Here is a 26108-nt window from a genome sequence, read left to right on the forward strand (position 1 = left end):
GGGGTATAGAGGGAGATTAAGGTACCCAGGCTTCTAGGGGAGACACAGCAGTGGGCAGGAGGTACCTGCCACCAGGAGCTATTTTCTCTGAAAGGCCCTGCTGGCTTGGGTCACATCTGGAGAGAAAGGATTAAAGTCTGAGTCAGGAAACTTCCTTTGAATGACTACATGGTTTTAATACTCAATATAACCAAAATCTAATTCCTGAACTGTTTGGTCAAACCTTCCTCCCTTTCAAGTGGCACTAGCATGCAATTGATGGAGACTCTTCATAAATCAGGCATACCATGAGCATTGTCTTTGGTATTTCCTTCCCCTTGTTCTTCACTGAAGTCCTGTATGGAGTCCTATCTTTTTTCCTTAAACACTCTTCACACCACACACACACACACTCTGGTCCATGCAGCCCTCACTTCTCATTCGGCTGATACTTCCTAATTTACCTGGATACCTGAGAAAGGGAAAATACTGACTCTCAGTAGTCCCTGCAACCTGTGACTATGTTGCCTCACATAACTAAAGAAACTTTGCTGGTGTGAATTAGCTAAGGGTCTGGAGATGGACAGACACCCTGCACTATCTGTCTGGACTCAGAGTAACCCTGTGAGTCTGGGAAGGAAGGAAATAGTAGAGACACAGAGAAGGGATGTGAGGATGGGGCAGAGTTTAGAATGTTATGCCTGGGGGACAGAGGATGGCCAGGCACCAAGGTATGCTGCTGCCTTCAGGAGCTGGCAGGACCAAGGAAACTCATGCCTCTTGGTAGCTTCCAGAAGTATATTGATTCAAGACCTGGGGACCCAAATCAGACATCTTTGGGTTTTTATTTATTATTATTATTATTATTATTATTATTATTATTATTATTATTATTTTTGGTGATACTGGGGTTTCTGGAAACCCTTCTACCTCCAGGTTACACTCCCAGACCTATTTTATACTTTTATTTAGAAACAGGGTCTCTTAAGCCAGCAAGGCTGGCTTCGAACCTGCACGATTCTTCTGTCTCCGCCTCCCAAGCACAGGAATTACAAGTGTGTGCCACTATGGCTGGCGGCATCTCTGTTTTAATCCACCTAGTTTGTGATAAGGTCTTATAGTAATAATAGCAAACTAATGTGATATTGGTTTGCCCTCTTTCTGTACATACTGGACAAGGACCACATCGGGCTATTTTTAAGACTGTGATCTGATTGTGGATCTTGGCTTGAATCAAGAGAGTGGTAGCACCACAGTTCGGGAATTCCAGAGGAACAGGGGCCCCCTTGTCCCTCTGAAGACTCCTCCCTCCCCCTTTCCATGCAGCACTATCACATCACTAGCAACTTTTAATTTCTTCCCAAAATAAGGGTTAGAAAAATACTCCCTGTCAGTCCATGCACACCCAGACACGGCTTCTCCCTGCCTCAACGACCCCCGTCCTCTTCTTTGGGGCCTCAGAAATGAGATCTTCTGGGTACTGCATTGCTCTGCATCCCTTGAGGCTGCAGGACATCTGCACGTGTCCTCCCCTGGCTTCAGAGTATCTGTCCTGCCTCACTGTTGCTTCCTTACACCTCTCTCTGTGTCACACATTTTCTCTTTCTATTTCATATCACCATTGTCATTGTTATTTTATAGTTGTTATTCTTTTTTATTTTTATTGCTGCATTGTAGTCATACATCTTAATGGGATACAAGATGGTAGAGGCATACATGCACACATCACCCAATTAGTCCCTACCTAATTCCTGCTCCATTCCCTCCCTCCTTCTCATGTTTGGCTTAGTAACTGACTTTGCTTTGTTGTGAATGAATATAATGGACATTAGGGAATTTCCCTCTTCCCCCTCCCATCACCCCCAGTTAGACTTAATTTATGTTTTTTACCCAAGCTGGCTTTGAGTTACTTTCTCCATAGAGTAGAGTCAGAAACAGTGCCTTTTCTCCTCCTCCTCCCTTCTCTATTACACCTCGGCTCAGGGCACGTACCATCTCAGGGGCTGAACCGATAAGCTGAACTGGTGAGTGCAGAGGAGAGCCCCAGTGGTACCCAGTCATGGGCACGGTGTATGGTCACTTGTGGTGTTGAAGCATCTGCAGCCATGTGATATGCTTGACTATTTCAAAATTGTTTTGCACTGTCAATGGTCTGAAATAAAGCTGCTTACTGGCATCACCCCTTCATAAGTTAAGGAGAGGTATCTTTCATGAAATCTTGACTGCCCAAGTGTCAGGACATTAGTAGGAGTCTAAGTCATTGGCCATTCAACACAGAAAGCCATAATATTTGTATTTCATTATTTTTGTATCTGTGGCAGTACATTCATAATACTGTTTTTCCAACTTCTGTGTCTCAGGAAAATGAATTAACACAGGAAAATAAAGCAAGAAAAATAAAAAAGAATACATTTTCAATCAAGACGGGCCTAGCAACGAAGTACTCTTTAATTCTCCCCTCAGCTCATTCAATTTGATGATAAATGGAATATCAACAATCCAAGAAGATTAAAGAAAAGGTTCACGGCACATTTTTGGCTTCAAAAATAGATGACAGACATTCTCACAGCTTTTGTAATTTTTTGGAAGTAGTCTACTCTGTTCCTCTGTAAGTCACAAATGTATATGAGGTGGCTTCCCTCTTAATAATGAATGCCATCGGCCCCTCTTATGCAATGTCCTCCTTCAGAGTTCCTGGACCACAAACACACAGTACAGCTAATCATGGGGTTTTTTACTGACAGGAGGTGGAGGAAGGCAGGCTGGGGCACTGCTGTTCCTGGAATGTGCTTTCCAGAAGAACAGCATCCGTGGACCATAAGGCTCAATAAAATCTTTGTAGAGTCTGAAGTCTTCAAGTTACAGGGACCAAGGATAGAGGGCTTGGGAGGATGATGCTGAGAGGATTAAGCCCTCAGGGCAGCAGGACAGAGGTAGGCAGGAGGCCTGGGAGGAGTAGGAGAGAAGGTCCTGGTGTGAGTTCTCTACTTCCTGGCCTGGACTTCATGCCAAAGGCCATCGCTGCACTCTCCTGTTCAGCCAAACTGTGGTCTACCCACACCTGCAAGATCTCTTTCACTTCAGCAGGTCACACCAGTGATGAAGGTTTCTTTGGAAGGGACCAGCTGGTGGGGACATGAACCAGCAGCTAACTTAGTGCACAGCATGAAATCAGAGACAAAAGCCAGGCTGCTTCAGGAGGTCCCCAGAGTTTGAGGGGCCTGATCCTGGGGTCCAATGAGGAGGAGCTCTTAACACTTGGACTGGGAGATATAGGTATAGCCGTGCATTGACTTCTGAATGGATGGCTCTAAAGGTATAAGGCACTGAGGTTTCTGTCTCCCTGATGGGAGATTCATACAAGTTAGATGTTTCTGGTGCATTCCTCTGAGATCAACAGAAGGCACCAGACAGTCCATCCTGACTTTGTTCTAGGAGAGATGAACTCAACTCAAGTATCACTGAATATTTTTCCTGTTCAGTGTTCTTTTTCTTCCTAACCAAAGCCCATTTATATTTCATTATATTAGATTATGATGGATATAATCCATCACTAAACTAAAATACCAACTGTCATAAATAGGTGATATACTAACTCATAAAAAGTTGTATCCAATTTTCCTAGAGATGTGCCCCCAGTGAATCTGGATGGAAAACAGAAGTTTGTACCTTTTGTTTTTCTGAGGAAGAACTATGGATTCATAAAGCTGGTTGGAAGAAATCAGCTTAGAAAGTTTAAAACTTTATCTGTTCTTCTGTTCAGCCAATTTGGGTCAATAAAACTTAATTAACCAAAAATAGTACTATATTAAAATTTAGTGTACCCTCCATAATGGGAATTCTCCAGAATGTTCCAGAATTACATTCTAGTAGAGGAACTCCAGAAGTCTCCAGATGGGACTGTTGGGTTCTGTTGTTTTACGTGCTTCTTGTCCTCACCCTTTGCAGTTCATATCATATAGCGCCTTGTTATTATTGTGCAATAATACAAAATTAACAGGGAAAAATATCATGTCAATGATCCCTCCACGTCTCCTCTGCCTCTTCCACGTGTGTGTGTGTGTGTGTGTGTGTGTGTGTGTGTGTGTGTGTAGTAGGGGTTAAATTAGGGATGCTCTCTCATTGAGCTACATTTCCAGTTCTTTTTATTTTTTTTTAATCTTGAGACAGGGTCTCTCTAAGTTGATGGGGCTGGCCTTGAACCTGCAATCCCCGGCCTCCGACTCTGAGTAGCTGGGACTCCAGGTGTGTGCCACCGCACCATGAGTCCCTTCCACTTCTACTGTTTTCCTCATGCGTACTCTCATGTCTCAGATCACCGACTCTTTCCTCAGACTTTGATACCTGCTTCACTTCCAGAGGTTTCTCTCTTCTCTGGATTCCTTGTGGGGTTGTTTGTTCAGTGTCTTTGAGCTACACTTTCAATAGTCACCTGGCCCTTCTATATTCAAAAGTGGATGAATTGCCAGTTGGGGAAGGAGTTTTGTTCATAATAAAAGTAAAATCATTGTCCTCTGGGATTCAGAAAGCAGAGAAAAATTGTTTCCAGGTAGAAATGAAGGAAGGTCTTGTGAAAGAAGAGTCATGCGCCTGGATCCTAGAAGACACATTACATTTTAGAATAAAAACACATTGGGTTGGCTTGTGGCAACGATGGTGGAAAAGCTCATTAGCACTTCACTGACAGGTACCCTGAGGAAGGGTAAGAAGTTCAATTCTAAAGGAACAAAACACCCATACGTGCTCTGAGTGCTGAGTTATTCGATTTTGCTTTTCTAAAATATGTGCATATAATTTCCCATCTCCATCTCCTTTTTTCACTTTGGGAAAGTTTCTTTCTTCCCCAAATGCTAATGTTTGTTACCACTTGGAAATCTCAGTATTACATGCATTTTACCTCTTCCAGCACTGACGCTTTCATAACAAACTCATCTTTGTGGTCTCTCCAGTACATTTACGTGGACATCAAGATAATATTTCCTATTTTTTATTGATCATTTTGAATTTTTCTCAAAGTGACTTCTTCAAAGTTTACTGGTTTCTTGCTATTTGCACATATCCTTGGAAATATCATAGAATTAAGGATTTTATGGTCATGAGACCATAGAAACTCACCCCTTTTATATTTGCCATCATCCTTTATTTCTTAGGAAGAAATCTAGTAAATAAGTCATGATATCAGAGAGTTCCCTGTGGTTCGACACTCCTTAAGAAACTATGTCCTGCTGTTTACTTGCTCAGAATGTACTTGGTGATTCTGTGGGAATCTACTGTCCATTATTATGTTGGAACATTGTGCCACTGAAAAACCCATCACTTGGGGACATAAACTCATTGGAGAGAATTTCTTCAGCTGGTTTTTCATTAGTCTCAAACTTGCCAACAACTGCCTCAGAGAAAGCTTTAAATGTTTTCTATTTAACAGGAGTGAACTTTCCATTCAGTCAAAACCTTTCAGTGACTGCTACAGGACAGACTCAACAATAAACAGTAACAAGATAGATTAGGAAACTGGAAACTTCAGAATACAGTGCATGTATTTAAACATAATAAGGAAATAAATAGGGGTTAAATCTTAAAGTTGACACTTCTTATTTGTATAACATGTTTTCTTAGCAAGCATAAACTTGGTCATGCAATTAAGTTTTCATTGAAATATTTCATTAAAAAAAACTAACAAATGTTACCTGTCGATAGTATACTAAGTACCCACGATACAAACATGGATGAGCCAAGTCTCTGGCTTCAAGAACTTTCAGATTACAATAAAATAACAAGATTTGGGAATATAATCTCGATAATGCACCCGATGAAGAAATATGTTCAGGTGTTTCTATAGCTGTGCAGCTCTTTGTGCCCACATACATGCATGTTGGTGGTCTGCCCCCTCAGTGGGAAGTCCCATGGTCCCCAACACGCCGGCTGGAGAGTTTGAGGACTGCCAGTAAGCCCACTGTGGAAGGCAGGTGAGAAGAGGTGCCAGCCCAGGGGAGACACTTGGCTTCAGACTCAGGAAACAAGCCTTAGAAAGGAAACAATGTCTGAGAAAGGTGACAGGCAGAAGAGAAGACATCGGATCTGAAGGGAGATTTATGTTCCTGCCTGACAGGTGATGGGTGTGGAAACTGAGGAGGCAGAGGCCCCTCTGAGGGAGTCCTAGGTAAAGTAGTATTGAGGCACGCTGCAGCTGGCAGGGGACCTTGTTCAGCCACAGGTGTCCCTCTCCTCTCCTCTCCTCTCCTCTCCTCTCCTCTCCTCTCTTCTCTTCTCTTCTCTTCTCTTCTCTTCTCTTCTCTTCTCTTCTCTTCTCTCTCTCTCTCTCTCTCTTATCCTGGGGCTTGGAATTAGACTGCCCCTGGGTTTAATTCTCAGTACTACTATTTTTTTTTAGACATTTTAAATATCATTTACAAATATATTCTTTCTGTTGAAGCTAAAAATTAATTTCATGTTAATTTTGGACTTCTTGAAAAATTCCATAATTGTAACAGTTTTCCTCTATTCCGCACTTCACTTTGTCTAATATTGCCATCATCATTTACCGTGAGAGTGTCTTTTGAGGAGTAATTCTTAGGTTTGATCAAGCCTACTTTACATTTTTTTTTGTTTTTTTGCAAAACAAAATTTTGTATCATATCTAGGAAAAGTTTCCCTACCTTGAAGTCATGAAGCTTTTCTCTATGTTCTTCTAGAAGTTTTAGGAATTTTTTTAAAAACCTAGAACATACATTTAACTCTAGTACCCATTTTTTATTTTATTTATTTATTATTTTGGTGGTACTGGGATTCCTGGAAGCCCTTCTACCTCCAGGCTACACTCCCAGGCCTATTTTTACACTTTTTTATTTTTGGAAACAGGGTCTCTTAAGCCAGCATGGTTGGCTTGGAACCTGTGCGATCCTCCCGTCTCCGCCTCCCAAGCGCGGGGATTACAAGCATGTGCCATCATGCCAGGCAACTCTATTACCCATTGTAAGTAAATTTTGTATAAAAGCCAGGCGTGGTAGTGCACGCTTGTAATCGCAGCACTTGGGAGGCTGAGACAGGAGGATCACACAGATTCGAAGCCAGCCTCAGATACTTAGTGAGGCTCTCAGCAAGTTAGTGAGACCCTGTTTCCAAATAAAAGTATAGGTCTGGGAGTATAGGCCGGAGGTAGAAAAGCCCCTGGGTTCCACCTTCAGTACCCCCCCAAAAATTGTATAAAGAGTGAGGGGTGGGTTGAGCTTTATCTTTTGAGCTTACAAATATTCATGTGTTCATTATTAAAAAATGCTAGCCTGTTTCCACTGACTTTCCTTGCAATTGTGTTGAAAATCACAGGAATATATATATATATATATATATATATATATATATATATATATGTATATGTATATATGTATATATATACACATATGAGCAGTGAATATAAAACATATACAACTAGTGAACATATATAGCTAATGCATGTGTGAGTTTACTCCTGGACTCTGTTCCGTTTTATTCATCTCTATGACTTATTGTTTGACCGATACTACTCTGCTTTGATTACTGAGCTTCATAATAAGTCTTACCATAAAGTAGTGTGAGTCCTCGAAAGTTCTCTTTTCAAACTCATTTTGACTCATCTTTCCTTTTGTATTTTCATATAAATTGTAGAATCACTGTGTGAATTCCTACAATTCCTGCCGTGCTTTGGATTGGATTTTTGTTGAATCCATAGATCAATTTCGAGATAATAAGCATCTCAACAGTTTCTAGAGTTGGGCTCTTAAGCTCTCAACGTATAACTTGTATTCTTTTCTAGTATATATATTTGCTGCTCTAAACTTACCTTTATGCATTACATACAACAAATTTTGAAGTGTTTTAGTTTTTATTTCACTCCAAGTACGTTATAATATCCCTTTATTTAGTTTTCTTGAGTCATATAATAAATGCTTTACCGTGTAGTTTCAATATTTTTCCCAGTGAGATCTTTCAGTTATTAACTCTCCTCTCCTATTCATATAATTTTATACATTTCTTTGCACACCATAGTCTCACATCATAAAGTAGCTTATGGCGTGTTGACTACATGCACACCGCGCCTGGTGGGCTTCCTCCGGCTCTCTCTTCTCTCCCTCTTCTCCATACGAGTCGTGGAGATGGGCACTGGTATTCTCACGTGTATACATGATGTCAGTGGAAGTGTTTCCTGCATGGATTCTCCCTCTCCCCAGCACTCCTTCTCCTGGACCACCTCCCTGGCTTCACTGGGGCTTCTCCTCTCTTGTCTAATTTCGCTCTTATATCCTGTTACTCCCTAGGTTTCAAAGATGAGAAAACACATGGCCCCTTCATTTTTCATAACTAGATAATCTCCTTTGACATCATCTTTTCCAAGTCCATCCATTTTCCTGCAAATGACATGATTTTGTCCTTCTTAAAATTGCCGAGTAAAATGTGTTTATATCATATAATTTTGTAATCCAATCATCTACTGATGAATTTGAAGGTTGGTTCCATAATTTGGCTATTATAAATTGTGCTGCCATAAACATTTTAATTGTATATATTTAAAAAAATTTATTGGTGCATTGTAGTCATACAACTTAATGGGATAAAAGACTCGTGGAGGCATATATGTGTGCATGTATGTATTCTATTTTTGGTCATAAAGTATACTTTATTTGATTTGAATCTTTAAAAGTTTTAAGAATTTTTCAACAACTCAGAATACCTTTCACTTTTTGACATTTACAAACACTTGAAAAATCTGGGTTTTCTTTTATGCTGTTTGGTCAAGATTTTGATAAATATCAGAGATATTTGAAAATTAAATTTATGATGAGCCGGACGTGGTGGTGCATGCTTGTAATCCCCGCGCTTGGGAGGCGGAGACAGGAGGATCGTGCAGGTTCGAAGCCAGCCGCGCTGGCTTAAGAGACCCTGTTTCCAAATAAAAAAGTATAAAATGGGTCTGGGGGTGTAGCCCGGAGATAGAAGGGCTTCCAGGAACCCCAGTACCACCAAAAATAAATAAGTAAATAAATTTATGATGAAATTAGCTATTATTTTTTCAAATATTTCCCCTTTTCCTGCCTTTATTCATTGACCCCCAATTACATTTGCACTATCCTAATGAAATTGTATACTTAGATCACTCACTCTCCCTCCTTCAGTCCTTCTGTGTTTTATTTTCAATATTTTAGTGGTGTATATGTAGTATAATAAGCTCTTCCTCTGCTGTGTTGAATTTGTTGTTACTCTCATCCAGTTATTTTCTCATCTCAGAAATTTTCATTTTCATTTCTAGAAAGTAAATTTGATTTAGATTTTTACATCTTTTTATCTTATGATTATGCTGTCCTCTAACTGTATGAAATAAAGTTATAGTAAGTATATAAGTGCCCTTGTATACCAACCCTTTTACCTGTATCAGTTTCTGAGTCAATTTTGATTGATTGATTTTTCTCCTTAAGCTTCTGTTTAATCTGAAAAAATGCGTTAGTTTCCTGACATTGTGATTTTTACCTTGTTCTGGCTTAAAATTCTGTTATCGTGAGCCAATTCTTTATTTTCATTTGTTCAAAACACTATAAAATGAGTCGAGGTTTTTAAGACATCTCAAAAGTCATTAAAGATCTGTTCTGTTGAACCAAGTTGGCATTCATGTAGGTCTTATTTTCAAAATTCTTTGGCTTACTCTTTCCAATTTCCTTTATATCACAAAGAAGCTACCCCTGGCCTAGTGTTAGCACTGAAGATTATCTCCACCTGCTTCTGGTAGGTGGTTCCCTCCCAAATTTGGAGTTTGAGCTCCTTCCTCCCTGTGTACACCATCAGCACCCTGAGGACACGAAGGAATCACTGCTTTCTTCATGGTGTTCTGCCTGGCACTCACTTCTCTGTTCTTCTAACTCCCAGCTCTGTCTCCAGGCAGTCATGGACTCTGTTTTTATTTATCTTCTCTTTCCAAGCAGGAGGCAAGGGAAATTACAGGGCATCAACCATTTGTTTTTCCATTCTTTGGGGTTCCAGTGTCTGAAAAATCTCTCATATATTTTATCTATTCATTGTAGTTGTTTAAGGTGAAGGGGAAATCTGATCCCTGTTGTCCTATCTTGTCGAAACACAGGTCTCTCCTTACATGTAATTTCCATTGAGGACGAAAGCCAGATAAAAACAAGAGGACTTTAAACAATAAAGTATGAAGAATCTCATAGTACCAGTGAGATGTCTTAGAAAAATGTAAAGAAGGCCATATGAAGACAGTTTATAACTATTTTGATTAGATATAAATGATCATCAAAAGATATATTCAAATGTCCATCAGAGTTTGACTCTTATTAAAAACTCTAATATTATATGTGTTGGGGTAATGATGTTCTGCAATTCTGTTCATTTTCTTCCTTTGAATTCTTCTTGTGTTTCTGCACCAATAGCAGTTTGGCGCTATTAATCATGCAGTTATAGAGGTAACTGACAGTTGCAGTACAATGTACTGTATGGTGTACAATGTGCTGTAATGTATTGTGACTTATCAAGCTTTTGATAGAAGTTGTTTTGAACAATGAGTTGACAAAAAATTGTCAACTCAGTGTTTCTTTTCTAAGAAAAATAGTCTTTGGATAGGAATTCTATCATGTAGAGTGTGTATTTAACCAGCTTTAATTTGCTTTTTATCAATATGAAATCAATATCAAAACAAGTTTTCACTGTGGAGGTCAATATAAAGATTTTTCAAAAGAGTAAGAATGGATCCACCATCGAACACAGATCCACTCCTCAGTATTTGTCCAAAAGAATAAAAGTCATGCACTACCACACATGCATACCCATATTTAGAGCAGCGCAGTTCACAATAGCCAAGCTGTGGAACCAGCCTAGTTGTCCTTCAACAGATGAATGGATAAAGAAAATTGATACATACAAGAGAGAGAGAGAGAGAGAGAGAGAGAGAGAGAGAGAGAGAGAGAGAGAGAGAGAAGAGCTAGAAATTGAATCCAGGGACTTCTACCTCTAAGGTATACTTTCAGCCTTTTATGATTTTTGTTTTATTTCATTTTCAAAAATATAAGTTAGGGTCTTACTAAGTTACTAAGAGTCTTGTTATTCTGAGGCCGGTCTTGAACTTGTAATCGTCCTGTTTCAGACCCCCAAGTACTGAGGTTATAGGCGTGTGCCACCGTGCCTGGCTCACACTAGAGTTTTACTTAGCCACTCAAAGAAAAGAATAAAGCTAAGCTGTTTGTATGAAGATGGGTGTAAGTGAGGAGAGAAACCAGACTCAGAAAATCAGGGATGGCATATTTATTCTCATTTGTGGAAGCTATAGAGAAAAAAAAGAAAGAAAAAGGGCTCATGAAAACAGAAGAGAAACTGTGAGGGTTGAGAAAGGGGGACAGAAGGATGAGGAAAGGACAGAAAGGTGGGACAGAGAAATTAAATGTAGCGAACACTGCCTTTTGCACGTTCCAATATAAATATCCACACCATTATGAGTCGTTATGACACACCACCAAAAAATACAGGTAACTTACAGTGTCTCCATACTTCCAAAATCTATTTCCAGGAGAAAAAGAGTTAAGCTTTATTTTGTAGGAAATTCTTTGAACATTCTTCAAGTAAATTCCTACCACATCCTCATCTTTACACTGCTTTTAAATAATGAAGCAATGCAAATTGTTTTTCATGCATATGGATTAGAACATTCAATTAGATTTCAATTATGTACCCGACTGCTTTTAAGAAACTCCCAATTTGCACTGTGATAACATCAGTTCTTTCTTCTTTTTCTTTTTCACCTTAAGCAATTTTTTAAAGATAACATCCAGCAATAGTATAGCAGCTCATGAACTGAAGAAGGAAGGGTTCATGAGGTTTCAGAATAAGAGAAGTCTAGGAGAGCTCAAACACTGCAGCTTGGGTTTCTGTCCTGCCTACTGGCTGAAAGCCCATCAATGGCACTATTCTTTGAGTATAAAGAGCACCGCATGTGCTCACAATCAGGTGAATAGGAGACTTGTTTCATCATAGTGGTGCATGGATGCTGGCCAAAGAGAATATGGTATTCAGATAGGACCAGAAGACACATTCAGAAATCATTCACTCATTCAGCCCTTTCTGCAATAATTCACCAACATTTTACTGTGATGATATGTACCAGGCAAGGAGCTGGGGTCTGTAGGGTGAGGGAGTGCAGAGATAAATCAGATGTGCATCTAACCTCTAAGGAGTCATCTGAGGAGCCTGGCATAGGGTGCTCACCTGTGACCCCATAATCTTAGGACTTGGAAGGCTGAAACAGTAGGGTTGTAAATTTGAGGCCAGCCTCAGAAACTCAGTGAGAGCCTGTTTCAAATAAAATATAAAACGGGCTAGGGTTGTAGCTCAGAGGTAATGTCAGTGTCCCTGAGTTAAATTCCCAATACCAAAAAAAAAAAAAAATCAACTGACAGATAAAATTGATTATATTTAGCCAATCAAAATAAAGTTACCTTTTATTAAACACCTGCTGTGTTGCTAGCACTTTCATATTATGACTTAACTCACTCTCCCCAGTAGTATTCCTTGTTCGAAGGTATTCTAGCCTATGGAACTTTTAGATTTTGATCAGCTAGCTAAAGAAATGGCCTAGTTTATTCATATCACAAGACCCGCCTTTGTGAACCGGAGCCTGACTATTTATCTTGCTAAGGGCTGTTGTAAACAATCCTGACAGACTTGGAAGGACTTGTGCATGGAGGTGTGTTTGTTGTACTGAGAACTCTAACTTCTCCTAGATGAGCAAACATGCCTTGTGGAGGATGAGGGCCATGTGGACAGGCTCTCATCTTTGAAACTGATCCACTTGACACCATCAGGCATAGCCAATACTAGACAATTTGCCATCTGACTACAGATGCATGCAGGAGCTGGGCGGGACATACCAGTGGCTGAGCCCCCTGGTGGCCAGGTGCAGGATCATGGGTTACATATGTGGTTGAGTTTTAACCCACTAGGGTTAGGGGTGCTGTTTGGCAGAAATTATTACCTGATGCCTTGACTTTGAATGCTCATTTGTTTTATTTTACTAAGGACACACACACACACACACACACACACACACACACACACACACACACTGTTTTGGTTAGGTATAGAATGGCTCCTTGAAGAGCTCATAAATTGGTGCCTGGATCTGCTATAACTGAGTCGTGTGGGTTCTATTCCAAGAATTGAACAAATCCAGTGCAATGGGTTTACCTGGCGGTACCCAGTAGGCTGGTGGGTGCAGCTGGGGGAGGTGGTCCCTGGGGATGCATGGAGCCTTGAGGATTAGAGAAACGGTTCCTCCTCCCCTCCCTCTGTGTCTTGCTTCTAGCCACCATGAAGTGAAGAAAATCTCCACCTCTTGCTGCCATTCTGAGGTCCTCAGTCCCTAGCCCCAAGTTGACTGAACCTGAAACCATGAAAAATATCTTCTTTCCCCTAAGTTACATGGTCAGGTCTTAGATTATGATTTTATTTTGTGATAATACTTACCAGAGCACACACACCCCAACAAATATATGTTCATGTATGTCACCCATATCTATATATGTGTATCTATATTCTACTGGTTTAGGATCTTTCTTCTTTCTTTCTTTCTTTCTTTCTTTCTTTCTTTCTTTCTTCTTTCTTTCTTTCTTTCACTGGTCTGGGGATAAAACCCAGGGGCATTCGACCTCTGAGCTACAGCCCCTGCCCTATTTTTTCCCCCATGTCTCTCCATTTGCAATACAGACCAGGCACAGGGCCTGGGCTGAGGTGTATATGGGGCGGGCTTACTCTGCCTCCTCTTTCTGTACAGTCAGCATAGGAACCCTGCCTGTGGTAAGCACCAGGAGGTTCCTTGCCCTATTTTTTATTCTTTATTTTGAAACCAGTCTTGGCTTACTGAGCTGCAGAGAGCCTCACTAAGTAGCTGAGGCTGTCCACGAACCACGATTCTCCGGTCTCAGTCTCCGAAATGCTGGGATTATAAGTGTGCGCCACCATGCCCGGCTTAGGACCTTCTTTTAATTTTACTGAAGTCTTCCAAGCATTGACATCCAGTTAAATCATACGATACATCAGAAATTTATTTCTTTTCATTCTTAGATGTCTTGCACAAACTTGGGGAACTTTTACTGAATTATGCTTTTTAGGTGCAGTTACTTTGAATAATCTCGGAAGCACTCACTTTATCACTGGAAGGATTGTAGCACACACAGAAGAGTGGCAGAGCTGTGCTCAGATCATCTGTGGTTGTTCTGTGTGTACATGGATATTTAGTCATGGGAGGGAAGGCCCTGTGATTCCTTTCCCAACAGTCTCAAAATAATTTCATTGTATAAAGTCATACTATACAATGAATAAAAATATTTAAAAAATTCTTTACCATACAACTTTTAATGTAGCCCTGAGGTTGTAAAATTTCCCTGAAGGTACAATAAAATCTTAGCAGATGAAAATTATGTCTATAAAAGTAAAAAAATAACTGATAACGTTAGCAAATATATCAGGTTAACGAGGTAGTTGCAGCTAGTGCAATTTTTGGTGAAATACATTTTCAAAGGTTTAATCCTCTTTCTGGGAATGTTTTAGAGAAAAAGTCAAAACACCTCATTGGAACTTGGATTCTGCCTGACTCTCGATCGATGCTTTCTTTCTCAGTGCTATCATGGGTTGACTCTATCAAATTGCTAGAACAATGTCAGGAAAAACTCACATTAACCCCCATGAAATGCTTCTCAGACAGGAAAGTTGACTCATGGACTCAGGAAAGGATATAGTTTTCCCTTGAGTAGTTTGGAATTTAAAAATCACCTGTGAACCAGGAATAATGGCACACATCTCTAATACCAGTACCTGGGAGGCTGAGACAGGCAGATTGCAGGTTCCAGGCCAAACTTGGCAACTTAGTAAGATCCTGTTTCAAAATTAAAACTAAAAACTAAAATAGAGCTGAGGGTGTAGCTCAGAGGAAGAATACCCCTGTGTTCCATCCCCAGTAACCAACACATACATGCACACACACACACAGACACACACACACACACACACACACACACACACACACACACATCCCAAAACCTCAGCTGCTGCCCAATCCTATGGAAGCTCTCACACATCCTGGTTTTAGACAGGTTTTAGGGCAGGGCAGGAGACAAGCTTAATGAAGTCTCGGATGAATAGAAGACCTTGAAACTCAGCCCTTATTGAATAAGAACTATTTTAAACAAGGCTTTAGTATATTTTACCTCTTACTGCAACCAACAAGTTATCAGGTTTTACACATATAGCAATCTAAAAAAAGTTTTTACACATGTAGCAATGTAAAAAAGGTTTTGTCCTCCCTTCTTCCTTCATCCTTCCCTCTTTCTTTCTCTCTCTCTTTCTTTCTTTCTTTCTTTCTCTCTCTCTCTCTCTTTCTTTCTTTCTTTCTTTCTTTCTTTCTTTCTTTCTTTCTTTTCTTTTGCATGGTCTTCCCAGCACACAATAACTTCTGAATAATAAGATCTTTAGAAAGTTATTTTTCTTTCCATCAGTCTTCTTCATAATTTGATGTGAAGGCCACAGAAAAGAGCACTTTGGTTTTTTGTTTCTTTCTTTCTTTGTTCACAGTGTTTTGACCTGCTGAGATACAATTGCTCAGAGCTACCTCTAGCAGGCACCATTGCCAATATCGCATGTGAACATTTTCTGATTTTAATAATTGCATCTGTTTATACAGACACATACTTTTTATCCCTGGAGCTTAGGTTGGTTGAGGATTGAGGCAAAACCTCAGAAAACACTCTGTAGCTCTCCCTAAATTCTGAAGTAGCTATGAATGTTGTGGGGGTCCTATCTGTTCTTTCTGCTCCAAGTCCTCGGGGCTCTGGAGTCAGGAATTGGAATCAGAGTCAATGGTAGTCCAGGAGATGAGGCAGGGGCTTTGGAGCCTGCTGCCAAGGAGTCTAATGTGGAGTTACAGAAAATCATGGGCCAGCAGTCAAAGCCTGAGAGCCAGAGTAATGAGCCCCTTACTCAAGTTTATAATGTTTACTTTATTCTTACCAAAATAATGTTAAAGTCAGTGCCAAGTAGAAATCTGGATGTCTGCATTAGAAAGATTCTTTTTTCTGGAGCACAGGTGATTAGAAAAATTCATAAAACAGTATTTTATCATGATTGTAATTTTGTATTCTGTAATATAAGCCACTAAACTAGAATAGTAAAGCTAAGCTTCAGAGAGGTCAATACATGGCTAAGGGTCATGCAGGTCATTGATAGAGATATTGGATCTAGATTCTCTCTGTCAGAAATCTCCATAGCACATGATGAGGTTTCTGAGGCAGGCTGAACTAGAACCATATTATGTGGCTCATATTTTAGAAACACTGGACCCTACATTAGAACTATGAGTGCATGGCCTGCTTTTGTTTTGATTTTTCCCATGAAAACCTTCAATGAAAGAAATTTTAGGTGAAGATAAGGAAACAGATGAAGGGTCAAATGCAATGAAGTTTTCACTTTTTTTTTTTTTTTTTTGCATTACTGGGGATGAAACCCAAGGTCATTCTACCTCCAAGCTACAACCCAGCCCTATTTTTTAGTCTTTTATTTTTTGAAACAGGGTCTCACTGAGTTGCGAAGGGCCTCACTAAGTCTCTGAGGCAGTCCACAAAAATTGATCCTCCTGTCTCAGCTTCCCGAATGCTGGGATCACAAGCGTGCACCACCATGCCTGGCCAAGTTTTCACATTTTGAACAATAATTTCTCCTGAGTTGGAATTTCAAGTCAGGGAATTAGGTTCTCCCTTCCTATGTTGGCTATTGACCCCAACTAGAACAAAATCCATGCCCCAAATTCAACAGCAAATGGCCTTTTAGGAAGCTCTATGATAATACCTTCAGTTTTAGAAAGTCAAACTTATATGTAAAATAAAGAAAACTATTATCACTGGTCATCCTGAAAACTGACGAAATGGATATAAAAGTAAAAATAGATTCTTACACACACACACTTTTAAGAGAAAGGAAATCAATAACATTCATATAAAACATATTTATCAGTCAGCTTGCTGCTTATTTGCTTATTTATTGGTCATATTTTTATTAATTCATTATGTGTTGAAGAATCACATATTAAACCTAAGCATAGTGGTGCATGCCTGTAATTCTTATATTTGGGAGGCTGTCGCAGGAGAATTGCAGGTTTGAGGCCAGCTTCAGCAAATTCTTGAGGTCTTTGGCAACTTAATGAGGCCCTATTTCAAAATAAAATAAGGAAATAATATGGGGCCAAGTCCCCAGACTCTTCAAAAATAGAGATAAAGAATCTCATATTAATAGAACACTTGGAAATCAGGAGATAAAATCAAGACCAGCTACCAAAATATTAAGAAAAACAGATCTCACTTTACTGGAAAAAAACAGTAATTTTTTTTTTCTGTTCTAAAAATACAATAGCATTTAATGAATGTCAACATGCACCATCGGAAATGATTATGTCTCGCATTGTGGGCTGGCTCCTTTTATACTTTCCTTCATCTTAGACATCACAACAGGAGATGTATATTTGGAAGCAAACATTACCATCAGTTTCTGTCTCCGAACCCTCCCGCTTTATGAGTGCTATGCAAGAAGACAAAGAAATTCATTCTGACTTTGAATTCCTAAAGGTTATCCATTAAATTTAATGGGAAACCGTTGTACAATGAGCACATTTTGTGGAGGTCTACAAAATATCACTACACACATGTCATAACAATGACACTTGAATCATTTATTTAACGATCCACCCTGAATATGTTCAGCTATAAAAAGGAAGGCATATTTTTACAATGTCTCTAAAATTTCCCAGAGGCTGGGGGTAAAGCTTGGTAAAGGGCTTGTTTTGCATTCATGAAGCCTTGGGCTTGATTTTCAGCACCACAAGATAAATATAATATATTGTCCATAAAAAGCCATTCAAAGTACCTAATTTTGAGCTTTTTAAAAATTTATGCCCAGGTTGGGTGTGATAAACAGCTGGATTTAACAGACTTTAGACTGATTGTGGATTGATCGACTTGTCTTAGATCGACTGAGTGTCTGTATTAATCATATTCAAAATGTTCACTATGTTAAGAAGTTTCTGCAAAAAAATGTCATCCATTCATTCAACAACAAATAGACTGAATTTTTACATTCTGGTCTGAGTAGCAATGAAGGCAATTAGTGTAAACTTAGGATGCTTTATTCTGGGAAGAAGGATGGACATCGGGCAATTCATTTATTGAAGGAGAAGCCCAGTTAGCCTGAAAACATGAACTCGGAATCAGCCTTGCATGGCACTGTACCCTTCCTGCAGTGCTCTGGTCTACATAGCCACAAAAGACACAGGCAATTTTGCACCTTTACTGCCTGTTTACACCTTAGTTATGAGTGAGGACACATTAGGAGCTGCATTCATCAGGTTTCTAGTAGAGTGTCTACACATGGTAGGCAGTCAACATGCTTTCTTGAACCGAATTTAACAATGGACTTGCATACTTAGAAAGTGTACAACAGATTTGAAGGTCAAGTATCCACAAGTGGGCTATACTAGATCATACCTTCTAGATCATGTTTTTCTGTTTTCCAGAATAATATTTAATCTTTATCATGACATTTTCTTTAATTATGAATAGAAAATTATAGCTTAATGTTGGATCATGTGTCAGTGGTCTCAGACTTAAAAATCCTATTCTAGATAAACAAAAGATGACAGTTTTCGGGATATCTACTCCCAAATCACCATAATAAAAGGCATTTTTCCTTATTAGGGAAACTAGAATTCTTTTTAAAAATTATATAATGACTGTAGAATTTTTTGCTTCTTTTTTTTTGAACAAATCCTGAGCAGATGGTTCATCAAAGTCATGCAGCTTAGATGTATAAACTTTCTTAGAGAAGTTTAGGCATCTTTGCAGCCACATACTGATCAGAAATCTTGTCTAGGAGGAGATAGAACAAAAGAGGCCATGTTCTTGAGCTCCTTGGACCTCACAGACTGTCTTGGTTGAAGTCCGTCAAAAGTACATGCTCCAGCCAGCAATGCCAAGATATGGACTCGGATGAAAGTAATTCACTAGTGATCCTAGGCTGCAGTGTCATGGAGTGGGTAAGGGAGGCCAGAAAAGGAGGGGAGCCAACAAGAAATATAGCTGGGACAAGTGCCTCTGTAGGCTCCAGCAGAGCCCACAGGTAGGAAGAGGCTGGCTACCATTGGCAGAGCAGAGAGCTGTGCAAGGTATTTACCTAGGTATGTTAAGAAGCTATGCAAGCAGGCCAACAGTATCAGCTGCCTGTATCATATTTAGTTCAGCTTTTAATAATTTTCTGATGTTGGACATATAACCCTGTTGTTATTTGGGGTTACATTTGGGAGAAAGTCAAAGAGGTTAATGGCTTGCACAGATAAAATGAGCAAATATCAATGAAATGAGCAAACATCTATAATAAACTATGTAGAAATTCAGTACATTCTGCTCTCCCGTGATAATGTATGTAATACAGAAAGATTGCATGGAAGAAATGTTATATTTTCTTATCAAAACACATGTGCATCCCTGAAATAAAAAAGGGATGTTCTATTCCACTACCATAACATAGTGTTGAGTCCTAAATCTGATTACCATTGTCTTTATAAGACCACTGTTAGTAATTTCATTCACCATATTTTTGAGAAGAGGAATTTTATTTAGATATTACCAGTTTTTAGGAAAGGAAAACAAAGAAGAAAATATCAATGACAAAAATGTGGATTTGTACAAAGAGCAATTTCTTTCTTTTCTTTCCTTTTATTGGTACATTGTAGTCATAAATTTTAATGGGGCACAAGATAGTAGCGGCATACATGCACACATCATTCATTTAGCCCTTCCCCAATTTCCTCCCCATTTCTTCCACCCTCCCTCCTTCTCATGTTTGGCTTAGTGATTGACTTTGATATGTTTGAGAATGTACATCATGTGCATTAGGGAATTGTCCTCTCCCCCTTCCCATCCGCCGCAGGTCACCTTATTTGCTCATCTCTGCCTCTCCTTCTTCATCTAGATTTCCTCCTATGGCTCCTTTTCTCTCTAGATTCTGCCTATTAAAGAGAGCATCTGATTTTTTACTTTTTATGCATGTTTATCCATCTTATGCACTGAAAAGGTTTTCCTTATTCCTTATTTTTTTCAAGAAACTTGCTACTCTTTAAAGAGGCACGTCCTATGATCCTTTCCAAATAGTCATTTGAAATTTGATGGTGGCAGGGAAGGGACCTTTATCTTTTTTGTGAATATCTGTCACATACCTTGTCACTGCAGAATTGCATCCAGAGAACTGCTGTTTGTAAGTTGTGCATTTTTCCTACTTGTATTATTGCATTTCCTGCAAAATCAACATGGAGACATTCCCAGTGTCTGAGGTGCAGCTATTGAGCAAGTATCGATGCCCAGCAGCTAGGCAGGCGTGATGGAGTGAGAGGCTTTACCTTAATAAATGGCCACTTTGTCTTTTCCTTGCCGTTGTCATAAAAACACACCTTTGAGGGGTAATTTCTCTTTCCACCAGAACTTTTTATTGCTTGTAATTTAAAGCCACAGTAATTGAGATGTTGAGTGGGGAATTGTTGACAGAAGGGTGAGCACTGAGGGACAGGAAGCTCTGACCCCAGTGCTAACAGCATGATCGAGGCTGAAAGAGCTGGTGGGCCCCCTTATTAATGACAGAAATGAAGAGATTTGTCTTTTTTAGTGACTCAGATAGCAGCGCTGGATACTGATGGGGTAAGGCTGGGAATTAAAATGAAGATACTGGGACCATATGTCTTGAGAAAATTGCATTGGGTGTTGCTAACAAGAAAATCCATGCACTTGGTTTACCCTCGTGCAGGTGCATTGTGAGTACTATTTGGGATCATCACTCTTCCTTTTTCTGGCTCCTAAGTGTAGGCCTGTATCTGTGTCCCCAGACTAGCAAATACACAAGGTCTTACGGGTCTGTGTTTTGTGAACTTTCATTCCTGTGAATTTCCTTTTAATTTTCTACATCTTTTTAAATTTTATTTGGTATTTTATACTTCTTATCTCAGACATATGCAAGATATTTTATCAAAATCTCACTTATATTTTAATGAAAACAGCAGGCTGATAAAGTGAGTTAGACCATGAACTGTATCATGTTGTTTTTAAACCTTTTAAATTTACAACAAGCTCAAAAAGTTCAAGAATGTCTTGTCCATCTTTATCTCAGATCTAGGAGCTGCAATTTCTTGCATAAACATCCCCAAAGAACCATGTATGAAAGGCCTGGTCACCAGCCTGTGGCATTATTTGGCAGGTGGTGAAGCCCTGAGGAGGTAGAGCCCAGTGGAAGGAAGTTAGATCATTTGGAACATGGCCTTGAAGGGACGTGAGGGCCTTGAAGGGGACATCAGGCCCTTGGTACCTTATTCTCTCTGTGCTTTCTGACCACCATGAGGTCTGCTACCTGTTCCCACCATGCTATGTTTTTCAACACAGTCCCCAAAGCAGAAGAGCCAACCAGCTCTGTGCTGAAATCATGAGCTTAAACCGTGAGCCAGATAAACTTTTCCTACTTCTAGGTTGTTTATCTCTGGTATTTTTGTCACAGTGACAGAAAGCTGATTTACGCAGAAGTCAGAGAAAATAAAAGATGTCAACCAGGGTTGATGGAAAACAACTAATACTTGGGAAGACAGGTTTGAAACTAGTCTCAGCAACTTAGTGAGACCCTTAGCAACCCAACAAGACCTTGTTTCAAAGCAAACAAAACAAAACAAAACTTAAAAAGGGCTGGGGGCTCAGCCACATGGGTAGAAGAAGAGAAACCGATGTCAAAGCAGTGGACCTCACACTCTCCTGTCCAACGTTTCTGGAACTGCTCTCTGCCAGGTCTGAGAGTGAACAGATTGATGAAACATAGTCCTGCCCTAAAGTCAGAAGAGACTGGAAACACAAGAAGAAATGTCACTTCTGCTGTGTCCCAGCCCTGAGAGAGCTCCACTTTGCACAGGATTTTTGCGGAGGATTTGTCTGTGAGCAGAGTGTACACTCTGATTTTATAGCTCTGTTCACATGGTTCTTGTTTCTCCTTTGAAAATTTGCTGACATCAGTCTTCAATGTCCACAGTCTTCAAAGTGCATAAACTTCTCCACTACTCTGATCCGTCTGGGTTTTTCATCTCCACAGCTGAGACTCCAAACAAATAGTGAAAAAGAGATGGGGCAATCCCAGGAAACTACTTCATTTTATATATGAAATAAAATAAGGATGAGACATTGGAAATTCAAGATTAGGATGGAAACTGTTCAGAATTTAGATTCGTTGTCACACTGTTACACTGTGACTCAAAGGAATACTAAAGTTACGGGGCTCTATCTTCAGGTGAACTTTCTTATTTCTCTGGGCCATTCCACTCATTTCTCCATTTCAGATGTCAAGGGCGTGACAGTGACCCTCAGAACTCCCCTCCCGTGTCAGTTTCTGCTGGCGTCTTGTCCTAACTCCCTGGACGTTCTCAAACTCAAAAGGTTTGGTTTTTACCAATAGGCTTCTCCACCCAAATATTTTCCCACTATGCACAGGGATATAAAAAAGAGGAAAAGAAAACACTCAGATCTGAGAGATAATGAAAAATTGCATATAGAAACTCAGGAGATACAATTAGAAGAACATTTAAAGGAACGTTTACAAACAGCCACAAAAAATAAGCTGAAAGTTAATGAGCTAAGCAATCAGATTATAAAACAGGAGTACAGCAAAATAACCTCAAAGAAACTATGGGGGAGGAAATAATAACCAAGATGATAATAAAAATTAACAAAATAGAAAACAGTATTTCAGTTCTAGAAAGCTAACTATTAGTCTAAAGAGTAAAGCTACTGGAACTGATAAACATTTAGGGGATTGATAAAGCACACAGGGAAATAAACACAATCAGGGACATAAAAATACAGCTGTATATAAATAAATGTATATACATTTAAAAGTTGTTAAGTTCATTTTAAAACTTATTTTAAATAACTTAGTTACTTCCAACTGAATAACTGACTTTTCATTTAATTCACAGACTAGATTTTGGCCACAGCTTTTTCTAAATTATTGAATAAAACACTACTATCGGGACTGAAATTTACTTTGAAGGCATCTAGGCCATTGTACAAGACTCTAGTCCAAGATCAAACTAGAACACTGATGTTGATATTAGACTGTTACCTAGAGCTCAGAGTGTGACCAAGTCCATTTCCACGTACATTCTAGTGTGTGTTGTAGTGTGTGCCGTTCTACAGAATATCATCTTATGACGTTCAAATATAAGTAAAAATAAACTACTTATTATTTATATGCACTTACACATATTGAAATATATATAATATGAGATAGTAGATGATGGTATGTAGGGTGGTTGCAGCTGACAGACAGGTTTGTGTTTTGATACTTAGATGGGCATCAGATACTCACACCTTTACTTTAAACTTCTGTTTCTAACTTACATATGTAAAAATATTAATTCTTCTGTGAAGAATTCTTCTTCCCATGCTATGAAGAAGGTCTTGGTGAACAACGTCATGATCCTGAGAAGGGAAGGATCAGGTGTGCTGAGCTCTACACTTAGAAAATCAAAGGGAGAAAGAGACTGGGTGCTTCTGGATGCCAAGCAGTATTGGGACTGAAACTAAAAGCCTGGGAAGGATGAGGAATGGGACCTTGTGGGACTCCTAGAAGCTCTGATTCAAAGTCCTTTTAAAGACAGGCTCTGCAAAGACTGCGCTGCATCTGTATCTATATCTATATCTATATCTGGGTATATCAATTATCAATCTATTATCTGTCTATTTATCTATCATCTATCTATAATTATCCATCCACTCATATATCTATCTTTGTATTCATCTATCATGTTTTGTATCTGTATTTATCAACTAAATGTCTATCTTCACATCTATCTACCTATTTATAAATGCATGCTGATGTGAGGGACGATCTTAGGTCCTGAGGGATAGTGAGAAAATTTGGCACAGAGAATACCCTTGACTCTGAAAGGTGCTCACAGACTAAAGGGGAAACAGGTAGCTAAAGGGACAATTAAAGGAAGTCAAAAAGGGAGTATTGTTAGGGTATGCATTGTGAATAATGTGTCCAGCCCTAAGTTAACATGGAGTCATAAAAAGAACTGTAATATAAATTGATTCTATTTCTTATTTATTTATTTATTTTGGTACTGAGGATGGTTCCCAGGGAACATTCAACCTCCAGGGTATACCCCCAGCCCAATTTTTTTTTTTTTTTGTGGGTCTGGGGATGGAACCCAGGGGCATTTGACCTCCGAGCTACAGCCCCTGCCTTATTTTTTATTCTTTATTTTGAAACCGGGTCTCACTGAGTTGCAGAGGGCCTCACTAAGTAGCTGAGGTTGTCTGCAAACCGCGATCCTCCTGTCTCAGCCTCCCGAGTGCTTGGATTACAAGCGTGCACCATCACGCCCAGCTCCCCAGCCCTATTTTTATAATTTGTTTGGAAACAGTCTCACTAAGTTGCTGAGAGCCTGACTACGTAGCTGAGGCTGACTGCAAACCTGTGCGATCCTCCTGCCTCAGCCTCCCAAGGGTGCCACCACACCTCGCTAAATTTGTTCTATTTTTGAGTACCTAACTTAAGGGGATGCTTTACAATCTCTTTTCAACAGTGAAGTGTCCCCCACTCTCCTCCTTCCCTCCCTCCCCTCTCTTTCCTTTTTGTGGTACTGGGTATTGAATCCAGAGCAATCTACCTCCAAGTGACTCCTCCAGGACTTTTATTGTAAGTTTTGAAAGAGGGTCTCCCTGAGGGTCTGTGGGTCTGGCTAAGTTGGTGAGGTTGTCCTCAAACCTGAAATTCTTCTGTTTTAGCCTCCCAAGTACTGAGATTACAGTCATGCACCACCATGCCTGGTTCTGGAAAGCTGAAAACTCTTTAAGGAAAAAAAATGATGCCTTCTCTGTTCATCAGACTATGGATCAGGACCCACTCTAGTGCTTAGCTGGCTATAAAATAAAAGCACAGGTGATAATAGCGAGTAAGAGAATTGGGTTTGTGCCCCACATGAAGCTGCTCTGTGTTGAGGAAAGCTCATTCAGAGGCAGAGCCATCCTTCATGGGCTCTCCCAGCCTGGAGAGGCTGAGTTGATTGGCCTGTATTGAGTTCTGTCTTCCAAGTTCTACCCATCACTGCTCTCCTTGAGTTGGATACTTGAGTTTCCAGTGTGCAGTACCCATCCAAGCACGCAAATATTTAGAAGCCAGCTTTCTGATCAGCAGTGGGCATTTATGTACTAGCCAGGGAGATATGTACAGATGGGCTCATTTGAGTGACCAGAGATGGAGGAGGCACCTGCAGTCCCATTTGGGAAGTATCTATCTCTCCTTTGAAAGCAAAAATGGTAATTGGTGCCTTTTAAAATATACAGTGTGCCGGGAGGCTTCAAAGCAAAGGGAGCAACTTGGAATGGAAAATAAATGGAAAATGCATAGAATGATTTTAAAGGAAATGCATAAATAACAAATTTTGAAAAAATCAATAAATAGCTCTTTCCCCTTCTAATTTTAAGAGTTGGGTTATTCACTTCCCCCAAGACTTTCATTAGCCTTAGCAAATGTGCACTGCTCAAGCCTCGGTTCTTGTCATAAGTGCTATTCAGAGAACATCTGCGCGTGGCAGTTCTTTCTCTGTTTCCAAGCAGAGCTGCGACACTTGGTGAAAGAGAGCTGCCAGGCGGTGGGCCCAATCAAGCAGCCTCTTTCAGATGTTGAAATCGCGTGTTTTCTGTATACCGCAGATGCTTCTATCATATAGGACCAAATTATCCTAAGAGGTTGAGGGAAGGGTCTTGGGATGAGCCCAAACAGGAAGCTTTGCTGTAGGTTTCGATTGCTGCTAAAATCTCGCATTTGTGTATGTTGAAAAGAATACAATGAAAGAATGGGAGAGATGATAAATGGCATGAAATTTTCAACCAAAGCTGGGAAAATATTAACTCGTAGTTGGGTTTTCTTCAGAGTGTCACCATATGAGTGCATTAGCTGAAGCAGTTCTGGGCTCCTAAGAGTCTTCAAAGGCTCATCTTCCAGGACAGAACCATCTGCCAAGATCCCTAAAGGCT

This window comes from Muscardinus avellanarius, assembly GCF_963383645.1.
Source record: "Muscardinus avellanarius genome assembly, chromosome: 9".
In the NCBI taxonomy this organism is placed as follows: domain Eukaryota; kingdom Metazoa; phylum Chordata; class Mammalia; order Rodentia; family Gliridae; genus Muscardinus; species Muscardinus avellanarius.